The 12,640-nt window shown below is 55.2% G+C and overlaps 1 protein-coding gene across 7 annotated transcripts in view; it reads right to left on the bottom strand.

Moving 5' to 3' along the window:
• DDX4 (DEAD-box helicase 4) overlaps nucleotides 1–12,640 on the bottom strand; it is a 1,965,714-nt gene that overhangs the window by 1,037,907 nt on the left and 915,167 nt on the right. The window lies entirely within an intron of this gene.

The raw sequence follows: 12,640 nt of genomic DNA, 5'->3' as shown, positions 1-12,640 counted from the left end.
TCAGTATGTCCATGCAATCCTCTGGGAGATTCAAATGGCCATATTGCACTATTTCAGGGGCCATGCCGCCAAACTCAAAGACGAGAGGTTGGGGTGCAACATCCGCCCCCCGAACTTCGTGAGAAGGTCCGGCCTGCACGGCAGCTTCATGTGAGGAAGGAGAGACCGATGAAGCAGGTCCGTGAACCACCACTGTCTGGGCCATTCCAGGGCAATCAGGATCATCAGAGCCCTGGACTGGGGCAGCTTGATGAGAACCGTCGGAATCAGGGGAATGGGTGGAAAAGCGTACAGAAAGCTGTTCGACCAGTTGATCCATAACGCATTCCCCAGCGTCCCCGGCTGGTAGTACCTGGAGGCGAAGTCTCGGCATTTGCTGTTTTCTGCATTGGCGAACAGATCCACGTCTGGAGTTCCCCACCTTGCGAAGACTTCTCCTAGTACTTCGTCGTTTATGACCCATTCGTGGTTTTCCTGAATCAGTCTGCTCAGTGCGTCTGCCTGAACATTCTGCACACCTGGCAGATGAGTGGCCGTTATCGTCAGTCCTCGGGCCAGAAGCCAGTGCCAGATCGCCTGCGCCTCCTGTGACAGGGTGCGTGATCTCTAGCCCCCCCCTGCTTGTTGAGGTAATACATCGTGGTCGTATTGTCCGTCTGTACAAGCAGAGAGGTGGCATTGAAGGCCTTTCACCCGTCCTTCCAGAAAAAGTGAACAGCTCTGAGTTCCAGGAAATTGATGATACGTGGACTCCGTCGGGGACCACGTCCCTTGAATCAGTAAGTCTCCGGAGTGCGCTCCCCATCCCTGGAGAGAAGCACCTGTCACAAGAGTCTGAATGGGAATGTCCTTGTGGAAGGGAACCCCTCTGAGGAGATTCTCCACCGAACACCACCACTTCAGAGACAGAAGAGCATGCTGAGACAGACTTATCCTGTCGTCCCAAGAACCTCTCCTCTGGTCCCACTGATCCTCCAAGCACTCCTGCAATGGTCTCATGTGCAGCCGTGTGGCGTGAGGAAGATACAAGAGGCCATCGACCCCAGTAGAGATGACACCGTCCTCACTGTCATAGATGGAGTGGTCATAAGATCCTGAGCCTTCCGAAGGAGTGATAATCGTCTCTTGTGAGAAGTTGGCCTGATGTGCAGTGCTCACTATTCTAGTGATCACTATATATCAGTCCAAACAACCCTTATTGATGATTGGTTGTAAGTCAACCTTATAGACCAGCTATCCTAGTAGCATGGATACGAGCAGGCTAAGACTCTAGAGGGCGTGTTAAGCCAGCTGTTTTACCATCACATTACCCCTTGAACACCCAGTGAAAGGACACCACACAAGTGTTATGAAAATAAACAGTGTATTTATTAGAATCACAACAACCCTGTACTCTTTATGAGGACAGGGTGCTAGGCACACAACAAAACTCTTACGAAAATACTTAAGTTAGCACGTTATACACAAATGCCCGAGGGGCACGAAAAACCATATACTTTAAAAGTGGAATGCGAATTACTAGCAGGTAAGTAACAGTTCTAATAGGCTTTGGAATCGCTAGGACTTGACTAGGGAATCGTTAGATTACTACTAGGAGGCCCAGGGGACTCGGGTGCAGAGTGTGCACTCTCACGCGGGATGCGGGACAAAGTCTATGGAGGCTAGTAAAGGCAAAGTTAGTGTTCACGGGCGAACCCGACCTGGTAGGAAGAAAACGACAGTGGATCCTGACCCTAGGATAGTGAGGCTATGCTGGGACACCGAAGTGCCGAAGTTACCTAGCCCAGGGGCTGCAGCTGCATAGGCCTGAAAAGACGTCGGGGATCTCGTTGCCGGACCAGGAGCCTGGAAGGAAGAAGTTGCTGGCAGGCGACCAGTGAAGAAAAGTTCGATGGATCCAAGCCTGGATCAAGGAAGAAGAAAACCTGAAAGCAGGGGGGACCAAGTTCCTGAATCACTAGCCAGTGATTAAGTGGGCACCAGGATGGCACCGGGCGAAGTCACCGCAGTCAGGTGAGTGGGCGCTGCTGGGCTCTGCAGTCTCTCGGACCAGGAGGCGTTGTCGGCGACCAGGATGGAGGTGCGAGCTGTCCCACGAAGGTTCTTGCTGTCGACGTCGCTGGACCCAGGATTGGGCAACAAGTCTTGGCAAATGCAAGGCCCACGCGGTGGACCTAAAATGGCGTCTTGGGTGGACCAGGAGGGTCCAGGGTACTTCTCCGATAGAGGGAAGCAAGGGCCAGTCTGGAGCAACCAGACCAGCAGCAGAAATGTCGTCGGGCGTCGTCAGGAAGGCCACAAGCCAGCGGGCTAGTAGCCAAACAACGCGGTGAGCAGTAAAAAGCAGAGGGGCCCCACGCAGATCGTGGAGATGCTGGGGGGCTGCTCTTCGGTGCTGGAGCTGCTCAGGGTGGGGGCTTCTCGGACCCCAAAGCACTCACCAGGAATTCACTCGGCGGGCTTGTTGTTCAGAAGTCGTGCAGTCTTGAAGATGGCCGGTCCCTCGAGGTCTCGTCACACCCACGAATCTCAGCGTGACTGATGATGCAGGTAGAGGTCAGAGGTGCCAGGGAAGCCGGTTCTCGTCGAGCTGGGCAGTCGGATTCCGGAGGAAGGACTTGCAGCAGACCGCAGTGTTCTGTAGATGGTGCCTGCGGATGCAGGGTGACTACTCCTTAGTCACAAGGGAGAAATCTTAGGAAGAAGTCTTGAGTTCCTTTCGTGGAAAGTAGTTTCAGGATTCAAAGATGATCTGATTTGGAAGGGGGCCAGTCTCTACCTTTATCCTGTAAAAAGGGGCTGGCACGCGACTAAGTCCTGCCCTATGGGTGGGACTAGGAGGGGGGTGGTTACACCCACTTCCTTGGCGGGCTTTTCCCCAGCACAGGGTCTGGAGTGACCCTGGAACTGGTTCCAGCCAGCCTATGCACAGTGAGCACCGGGGTGCCACGTGCAGTCACCTTCCTCTAAAGCCCTGCCTACCTACAATACACAAAACCCTGTCTGGGACGGTGCTGGCACCGCCCCTGGCAGGAAACCCTTTGTCCTTATCTCCTGCTCTGGGAGGACTCCCAGCAGCAGGAGGGCAGACTTGTGTCTCGGTGGCAGCATCCATTTTGTGGAGCTGAGGCTCTGTTTGACTTTAACCGGGGTTAGGGGTTACATACATGTCGTGTCCCTCTAGAAGGGTGGAATGCTAACCCCGTCGCCAGAATTGGCGAGGGGTTAGTATTCCAATTCGTATGACACCTTACTCGACATGTTTTGATAAAGCGATACCAGAGTTGGCATATAACCGCGAGGATTATAATGCACTTAAGAGTATATGGTATGCGATATCATGGAAACGGCTAAGGGATGGATCCCGAAAGCCGCAGACGGGCTCAGCTCATGCCAGAGCACCATCTCACACGATTCCAAGCACTCTGCCTTCAGGATTGTTAAGGCCTGCCATAGGAGTGACTGATAGGAGATCTGTGTGTCCATTTTAGGGTTAGATATAGGTATACTATATCTAAAGCAAAGGGTGATTACACCACCTTGCCCCAGCTGTCAAGCAGCCAGTTGTGTCAGATTTGGATGGCCAGCCAGGGGTGGCATAATACATGCTGCAGCCCCTGGTAGGCCCTGGGTACACCTATGCCCTGGGTACCTAAGGTACACTGTACAGGGACTGATAAGGTGACTCAGTATCCAATTTAGATATGTACCTAAGGTACATGGAATCCATTTTACAGAAAGAGCAGTGGGCCTGAGGTCCTGAATAGCAGGGCCTCAGGTCAACTAAGTCAGAAAACCAGCAAAACACCAGGCAAAAAGTTGGGGGCAACCATAGTCAGGGTTCTACCTTCCTACATCTCTCCTCCGAAGGAGACCCGCTTGCTGACAGCGTATTGATGGAGGCTCCCAAGTACTGAATGCACTCGACCAGAGTCGGGACAGACTTGGACATGTTGATGTGCAACCCCAGCTTGTTCAATAGAACGCACGTCTTCCGGAAGTGCGCTTGAGCTTCCGAGAAGGAGGCCTTGATCAACCAATCGTCCAGGTACGGGTAGACAACACCTTGTTCTTCCTCAGGTGTGCCGCTACCACTGCCATGCACTTCGAGAAAGTCCTGGGCGCAGACTTCAGTCCGAATGAAAGTACCGTGTATTGATAGTGATTGGTGCCGACTTGAAATCGCAGGAACTTCCTGTATTTGCGTGCAATGGGCACATGGAAGTACGCATCCTGTAGGTCTATTGCACATAGCCAGTCTTCCTGTTGCAACTGAGGATAAATCTGATGCAACGACAGCATGCTAAACTTTTCTCTGCGAATCCACTTGTTTGCCTGTCGCAAGTCCAGAATGGGCCTGAACTTGTTCATGTCCTTCTTGCGGACCAGAAAGAACCAGGAGTACAGACCTCTTCCTCTTTGAGACGGAGGTACGTCTTCGATCGCCCTTTTCCTTTACAGGATATCGGCCTCCGACTGGAGCTCGCGCAGTTGATACTGCGAGCTGACCGGAGGAATCGATGGAGGAGGGCTGGTGAACCGAAGACTGTATCCATTGCAAACAATATTCAGCACCCACTTGTCCCGAGTAATTTTTCTCCACTGCCAGAAAAAAGTGAATGCTTCCCCCCACCGGAGCGGGTAACGGATAAAGGGGAAGTAACCGCTCAGGGTCGAGACCCGGACAGCCCTTGTTCACGGTAGAGGACTGTTGTCCACCTCTACCCCTCTGGCGCTTCTGGAAGGGTCTCCGGAACTGCTGCTGTTGCTGCTGCTGTTGTCCCGAAGACTGCCCTCGTCCCTTTCCCTGCGCACCGAACCGTCTCTGGAATGGGCGGTAGGACTTCTTGTCTTTGGGCTTCTCCAAGCCCACAGCCGTCAGGGTCTCCGCCTCCGCCTTCATGCGGGCCATCTCATCATCGGCATGTTTTCCGAACAGTGTTTCTCCGGAAAAGGGCAGATTGGCCACCTGCTGCTGTGCCTCCGGCTTGAGTGACGTAAGCCTGAGCCAAGCATGGCGGCGCTGATTAATCCCGTGACAATAACCATGGGCCGCCAACAGCGAGATATCCGCAGCGGCGCTGATGACCTGGTTTGAAACCAGCATCCCTTCCTTAAGTATTTCTAGGAAGTCCTCCCTCTTTTCTCGTGGCAGAAGGTCCGTGAACTGTTCTAGGGAGTCCCACAGGGCACGGCCGTACCGCCCCAGCAATGCCGAATCGCTGGACGCTTTCATGGTCGTGGAAGACGTTCCACAAGCCTTCCTTCCAGCCGAATCAATCCATCGGCTCTCTTTATCAGGCAGCACGGTGGAGGACGGGGAGGTAGAGTGCAACTTCCTGGCCGCCGTCACTATCACGGAGTCGGGTACTGGGTCCATCCGCAGAAAGGCTGGGTCCGAATCCGGTGCTCTGTACTTCAGAAGTCGGGAGGGAGCGGCCTTCACTACCGCAGGCGTAAGGAACAGCTCCTCCGCAGGTTCGACCAGCCCTGACACCAATGGCAGCAGAGGGCGAGACAGATGTTTCTTGTGAAGTGTCTCGAAAATCACGGACGTCGTAGGTGTAGGAGCAATCACCGTGATGCCCAATTTCGTAGCCCCCCTCAGGAGAACCTCCTGGAACGTACTGATGTCGTCCACCGGAGACACCCTCGTCTCCGGGGAGTCTGATAAGGTCGGCAAATATGAGCGAGTCCGAGAGGAGTCCGTACGGGACCTGGATCCACGCCTCCTATGGCGATGCCTAGATCTGGTGGAGGACCTGCGCCTACTCCTCGATCTTCCTCTCCGTCCGGAGCGTGACCGTGATTATCTAGGCCTGGGACGCTCTGCCGGATTCCCCGGGGTGGGCGTCCTGGGTTTGGACGGGACAGGCGGCTTAGGGGTCCCTTTGGAAGGGGTCGTTAGCCTGGGCAACGAGACCGACCTCGGTGGAACCGGGGGTGGCCTATCCGGCACTGGAGGCCGCAGCACCGGTGGAGGAGGTGGAGGCAGAGCAGTCAACTGAGGAGGGGTCGGAGCCCTCGGAGGGAGACCCCTCGGCAACGGAGGCGGAGGTGTAACATGCTTCTGCGATGGAGTATACACCTCGGAGTACACCGATCCCGGTGACCCGCCTCCAGATCCGGACTGTTGAGAGCCTCCCACAGCATCAGGCCTCTCACCACGCTTCCTCGACGTCGAAGAACGGTGACCAGACGGCGAGCGTAGGCCCCTAGACGTTGAACGCCCCCTCCTCGGCGTCGACCGTCGACCGTCGTCCATGCCTCGACGGCGACCTCTTGCGCCTCGACGGCGACCTCTTGCGCCTCGACGGTGGACTCGACGACGAGGATCCCCTAGACGACTATCGTTTCCTCTTCGCCAACGGCGAACGGCGGTGTCGCTTCGACGGCGAGCGCCGACGCCGGGCTCGTCGACGTCGATCACTCTACGTCGACGCCGACGATGACGACGAAATCGTCAAAGGAGACTTCAACGGCGGCTGTGTAACTCCCTCGACGTCGACCGCCGACGCCGCTTCGACCCAGCGCCCTGGGGAGATGGGGAGCAGACCGTAGTCATCCCTCTCGACGTCGTGGTCAGAGCAACCGACCCAGACGGAGAATGGGGACGTTTGCTGGTCTTCCTGCCCCTGGGGAGCCCCCCAGAGGCCTCAGCATGGGCAGAAGAAGCCCCTCCAGACCCACCTTGCGCCTTCAGCCTTCTTTCCTCGAGGCCCTGAAGCCTGATCTTCCGTCTGTCCTTCAGGGTCCTGCCAGAGAAGCCTTGACAAATCTCACACTCCTCCGGGAGGTGGGAAGAGGGAAGGCAGAGGATACACACCTCATGGGGATCTGATTTTGCCTTCTTCCTGGAGCACTCCGGGCATTTGTCAAATAATGCAGGCATATCTGACAACAAAAAGGAGCAAAAACCAAGAAGAACAGCACTAAAGTACTTTAGAAGCACTCAAAATCGACATTAATAGTGAAAAATCACAAAAAACCCTTGAAAAGGGAGAGCTCAATGCTCCAGGGTCCTGCTTGCAGGAGCCGGAAAAAAGAACTAAAAGTAAATGGGACCTGCAGTGCATTCTGGGATACTGTGAAGTTCTGGAAGGTTCTCTTAAAGGCACAGTATCCTATTCAGAGCCACATAATGGCAGCCTATGGGGCTTGTCTGTCCAGGTTCTCCTCTCTATCATTCCATAGGGTGTTTGCTGTTAAAGCAAGGGAAATCTGCACAGGCTTTGCTGTTTTGTGGATTTTGTGGTGGAATTTCTAGTTGAAGTACTGGACAGTGTAGCTTTTATAGGCTGCATTATCTGTCTTTAAATTCTCTCTTAAGTGTCTGTGCAGTTCTGCATTTTTTCAACACTTTAAGAGATTATTTTTGATTGCTCCAGGCTCCACGCACATGGGCGGGACTATTCACTAGATTATGACTATACACAGAGATCCCCTACTACAGAAGTAGTAGGTAGTGGTGAAGACAACGCAGGGGCCAAAGAGAGAGACATCTTCTTCCTCTTGATGAAAGGTGAGGGCAACTCCTGCACACTACTACGTTTTGAAACTGCTTGGGAACAACCAGAAGTGAGACTTTCGGCATCAGAAAGTACACCATCCTTGTCCTTAAGTCTCTGAAGCCACAGCAGGAGACGGCCTTCCCTGTCCTTTAGAGTTTATGTAGAAAAAGTTCTACAGAACTTACTTACCCACATCATGGTCGGGGTAAAGACAGTAAATACACTTACTGTGTGGATCTTCTGAATAAAGACGCAGCTCTCCACAAGAAGAGCAAGGTCTGAATAGAGGCTTCTTACTTGTAGACATTTTGAAGACACAGGAAAACCTGAAGAAATAGAGAAAACTGAGCAGAGCTCAGGGAGACTCCCTTACACATGACGTGCGGTAGAAAATCTGAGGTACTGAGCTCTGAGGAGAAGGTTCTGGAGGGCTGCTGGCGCCTGATTGGCTACAGTTTGGACCAACATAATGACAGGAATAGGCTACAAGTGTTTTTAGGTCTCGTGACCTATCAATGCGCATGCGCATTGAGAGAAGCGAGACTATAGGGCTTTAAACAAAGCTTACCTAACTGTGGCGATTTGGTGCTGTGCCCGTGGCTTTTAGGTAAAATGCACGTGCACAGCACCAAATCGCCAGCCATCTGTTCCCCAGCTTGGATCTCCTGGCTGCTCCTCCCCTAATTATCCGCACATCAAAGGCTGCTCCCGCCCCTGCTTCACACTTCAAACGAATGCTACCGAGAGCATTTCCCGGCTGGCCGCTTTTAATTTCATTTCGCAAGCAGTTCCCCCTCCTCCCTCTCCTCCCTCTCCTGACTTTCTCCTGCCTGCCACACCAATCCAAACTGAGGCGCTGGCTGCTCCAGTCCCTGTATTACTCCCACTCATCTATGATTAGGAATAAAAGACTGTCGGTTAAAAACAGTTTCAAGATAAAAATGGTTTCCCATTACTTTTGCAGAATGTTCTGCATTTCCTTAACCGCCTCCAACTCTCCGACTTTCACATGCACATACCACTTTGCTGATACTGACCGAGACATGCGCTTTATAAGCAGGAAATAGAATTCTACAGGAAACAATACTACCGAAGACCATTCGAGGGTGTGAGCTCAATGCCACCGAAGAGTACGTACAATTATTATACTTAAAGTTCAGTCAACTACCCTTGATGCACGGACAACCTTTGAAGAAAGTGAAAAGCATGTACCCTCACCCTCACTCACCCTCAACCCCTCACCCTCACTCACCCTCAACCCCTCACCCTCACCCTCCCTCACCCTCACTCACCCTCAACCCCTCACCCTCAACCCCTCACCCTCACCCTCCCTCACCCTCACTCACCCTCAACCCCTCACCCTCAACCCCTCACCCTCACCCTCACTCACCCTCAACCCCTCACCCTCAACCCCTCACCCTCAACCCCTCACCCTCACTCACCCTCACTCACCCTCACTCACCCTCACTCACCCTCACTCACCCTCACTCACCCTCACTCACCCTCACCCCCAACCCCTCACCCTCACTCACCCTCACCCTCACTCACCCTCACCCTCACTCACCCTCACCCTCACTCACCCACCCTCACTCACCCTCACTCACCCTCACTCACCCTCACCCTCACTCACCCTCACTCACCCCCAACCCCTCACTCACCCTCACCCACCCTCACCCTCACTCACCCTCACCCTCACTCACCCTCACTCACCCTCACCCACCACCCCTCACCCTCAACCCCTCACCCTCACCCTCACTCACCCTCACTCACCCTCACTCACCCTCACTCACCCTCACTCACCCTCACTCACCCCCAACCCCTCACCCTCACTCACCCTCACTCACCCTCACCCTCACTCACCCTCACCCTCACTCACCCTCACCCTCACTCACCCTCACTCACCCTCACTCACCCTCACTCACCCTCACTCACCCTCACTCACCCTCACTCACCCTCACTCACCCTCACTCACCCTCACCCACCCTCACCCTCACTCACCCTCACTCACCCTCACTCACCCTCAACTCCTCACTCACCCTCAACCCCTCACCCTCACTCACCCTCACTCACCCTCACCCACCCTCACCCACCCTCACCCCTCACCCTCACTCACCCTCACTCACCCTCACTCGCCCTCACCCTCACTCACCCTCAACCCCTCACCCTCACTCACCCTCAACCCCTCACTCACCCTCAACCCCTCACCCTCACTCACCCTCTACCCCTCACCCTCACTCACCCTCACCCTCACTCACCCTCACTCACCCCAACCCTCACTCACCCTCACTCACCTCACCCTCACTCACCCTCACCCTCACTCACCCTCACCCACCCTCAACCCCTCACCCTCACTCACCCTCACCCTCAACCCCTCACCCTCAACCCCTCACCCTCACTCACCCTCACTCACCCTCACTCACCCTCACTCACCCTCACTCACCCCAACCCCTCACCCTCACTCACCCTCACTCACCCTCACTCACCCTCACCCTCACTCACCCTCACTCACCCTCACTCACCCTCACTCACCCTCACTCACCCTCACTCACCCTCACTCACCCTCACTCACCCTCACCCACCCTCACCCACCCTCACCCTCACTCACCCTCACTCACCCTCACTCACCCTCAACTCCTCACTCACCCTCAACCTCACTCACCCTCACTCACCCTCACCCACCCTCACCCACCCTCAACCCCTCACCCTCACTCACCCTCACTCACCCTCACTCGCCCTCACCCTCACTCACCCTCAACCCCTCACCCTCACTCACCCTCAACCCCTCACTCACCCTCAACCCCTCACCCTCACTCACCCTCTACCCCTCACCCACCCTCTACCCCTCACCCTCAACCCCTCTCACCCTCACCCTCACTCTCACTCACCCTCACTCACCCTCACTCTCACTCACCCTCACCCTCACTCTCACTCACCCTCACTCACCCTCACCCTCACCCTCCCTCACCCTCACTCCTCACCCTCACCCTCTCTCAACCCCTCACCCTCACTCACCCTCAACCCCTCACCCTCACTCACCCTCACCCTCAACCCCTCACCCTCACTCACCCTCAACCCCTCACTCACCCTCAACCCCTCACCCTCACCCACCCTCACCCTCAACCCCTCACTCACCCTCAACCCCTCACCCTCACCCACCCTCACCCTCAACCCCTCACTCACCCTCACTCTCACTCACCCTCACTCACCCTCAACCCCTCACCCTCACCCCCACTCACCCTCAACCCCTCACCCCCTCACCCTCACTCACCCTCAACCCCTCACCCTCACTCACCCTCAACCCCTCACCCTCAACTCACCCTCAACCCCTCACCCTCACTCACCCTCAACCCCTCAACTCACCCTCAACCCCTCACCCTCACTCACCCTCAACCCCTCACCCTCCTCAACCCTCACCCTCACCCCCTCACCCTCACTCACCCTCAACCCCTCACCCTCAACCCTCACCCTCACTCACCCTCAACCCCTCACCCTCACTCACCCTCAACCCCTCACCCTCACTCACCCTCAACCCCTCACCCTCACTCACCCTCAACCCCTCACCCTCAACCCCTCACCCTCACTCACCCTCAACCCTCACTCACCCACCCTCAACCCCTCACCCTCCACCCACCCACCCTCACCCCCACTCACCCCCACCCCCACCCCCCACCCCCACCCACCCTCACCCCCCTCACCCCCAACACCCTCACTCACCCTTCCTCACACCCCCACCCCCACTCACTCACCCTCACTCACCCTCAACCCCTCACCCTCACTCACCCTCAACCCCTCACCCCCTCACCCTCACTCACCCTCAACCCCTCACCCCCTCACCCACCCTCACTCCCTCACTCACCCTCACTCTCTCATCCTCACTCACCCTCAACCCCTCACCCTCAACCCCTCACCCTAACTCACCCTCACCCTCAACCCCTCACCCTCACTCACCCTCACTCACCCTCAACCCCTCACCCACCCTCAACCCCTCACCCTCCCTCACTCACCCTCACCCTCACCCTCACCCTCACTCACCCTCACCCACACTCACCCTCACCCTCACTCACCCTCACTCACCCTCACCCTCACCCTCACTCACCCTCACCCCCTCACCCTCACCCCCTCACCCCCTCACCCTCACCCCCTCACCCCCACTCACCCTCACCCCCTCACCCTCACTCACCCTCACTCACCCTCAACCCCTCACCCTCACTCACCCTCACTCACCCTCACTCACCCTCACTCACCCTCACTCACCCTCAACCCCTCACCCTCACTCACCCTCACTCACCCCCTCACTCACCCTCACTCACCCTCACTCACCCTCACTCACCCTCACTCACCCTCACTCACCCTCACTCACTCACCCTCACTCACCCTCAACCCCTCACCCTCACTCACCCTCACTCACCCTCAACCCCTCACCCTCACTCACCCTCACTCACCCTCAACCCCTCACCCTCACTCACCCTCAACCCCTCACCCTCACTCACTCACCCTCAACCCCTCACCCTCAACCCCTCACCCTCAACCCCTCACCCTCAACCCCTCACCCTCCCTCAACACCTCACCCTCAACCCCTCACCCTCACCCTCACTCACCCTCAACCCCTCACCCTCTCACCCTCACTCACCCTCAACCCCTCACCCTCACCACACATATTGTGTTACAATAGGTGTCACATTTGCGAAAGATAAAACTATTGGCATTGTAAATAACAAAGCTATTAATTCGCGATTTTCAAAACAAGCACATAAATAAATAATGTGTCCTTTACAATACCAATAGCTCAAACTTTCCTAATGCGAGACCTATTGCATTGCTGTGCTTCTCTCCCCTGCTGCACTCTCCTGCTCTCTAGAGATGTGGCCTAACGACCAGAGCTGCCATCTAAGTCACGTAAATACAAAACATGTTGCATTCCAAATGCTATAGGTGTCACATTCGCGAAAGGTATAACTATTGGCATTGTAAATGACAAAGCCATCAATTTAGCAATTTTAAAAACCAACAAATAAATAAAATATGTCATTTACAAGACCAATAACTACAACTTTTCTAATGCGAGACCTATTGCATTTCCAATGCTTGTTTCTCTATTCATGTATTCCCATGTGGAATTATGTCTGGGC

This window comes from Lissotriton helveticus, chromosome 2_1 (assembly GCF_964261635.1).
Source record: "Lissotriton helveticus chromosome 2_1, aLisHel1.1, whole genome shotgun sequence".
NCBI classification, from domain to species: Eukaryota; Metazoa; Chordata; class Amphibia; order Caudata; family Salamandridae; genus Lissotriton; species Lissotriton helveticus.
This window is presented reverse-complemented; position numbering and strand designations above follow the sequence as displayed.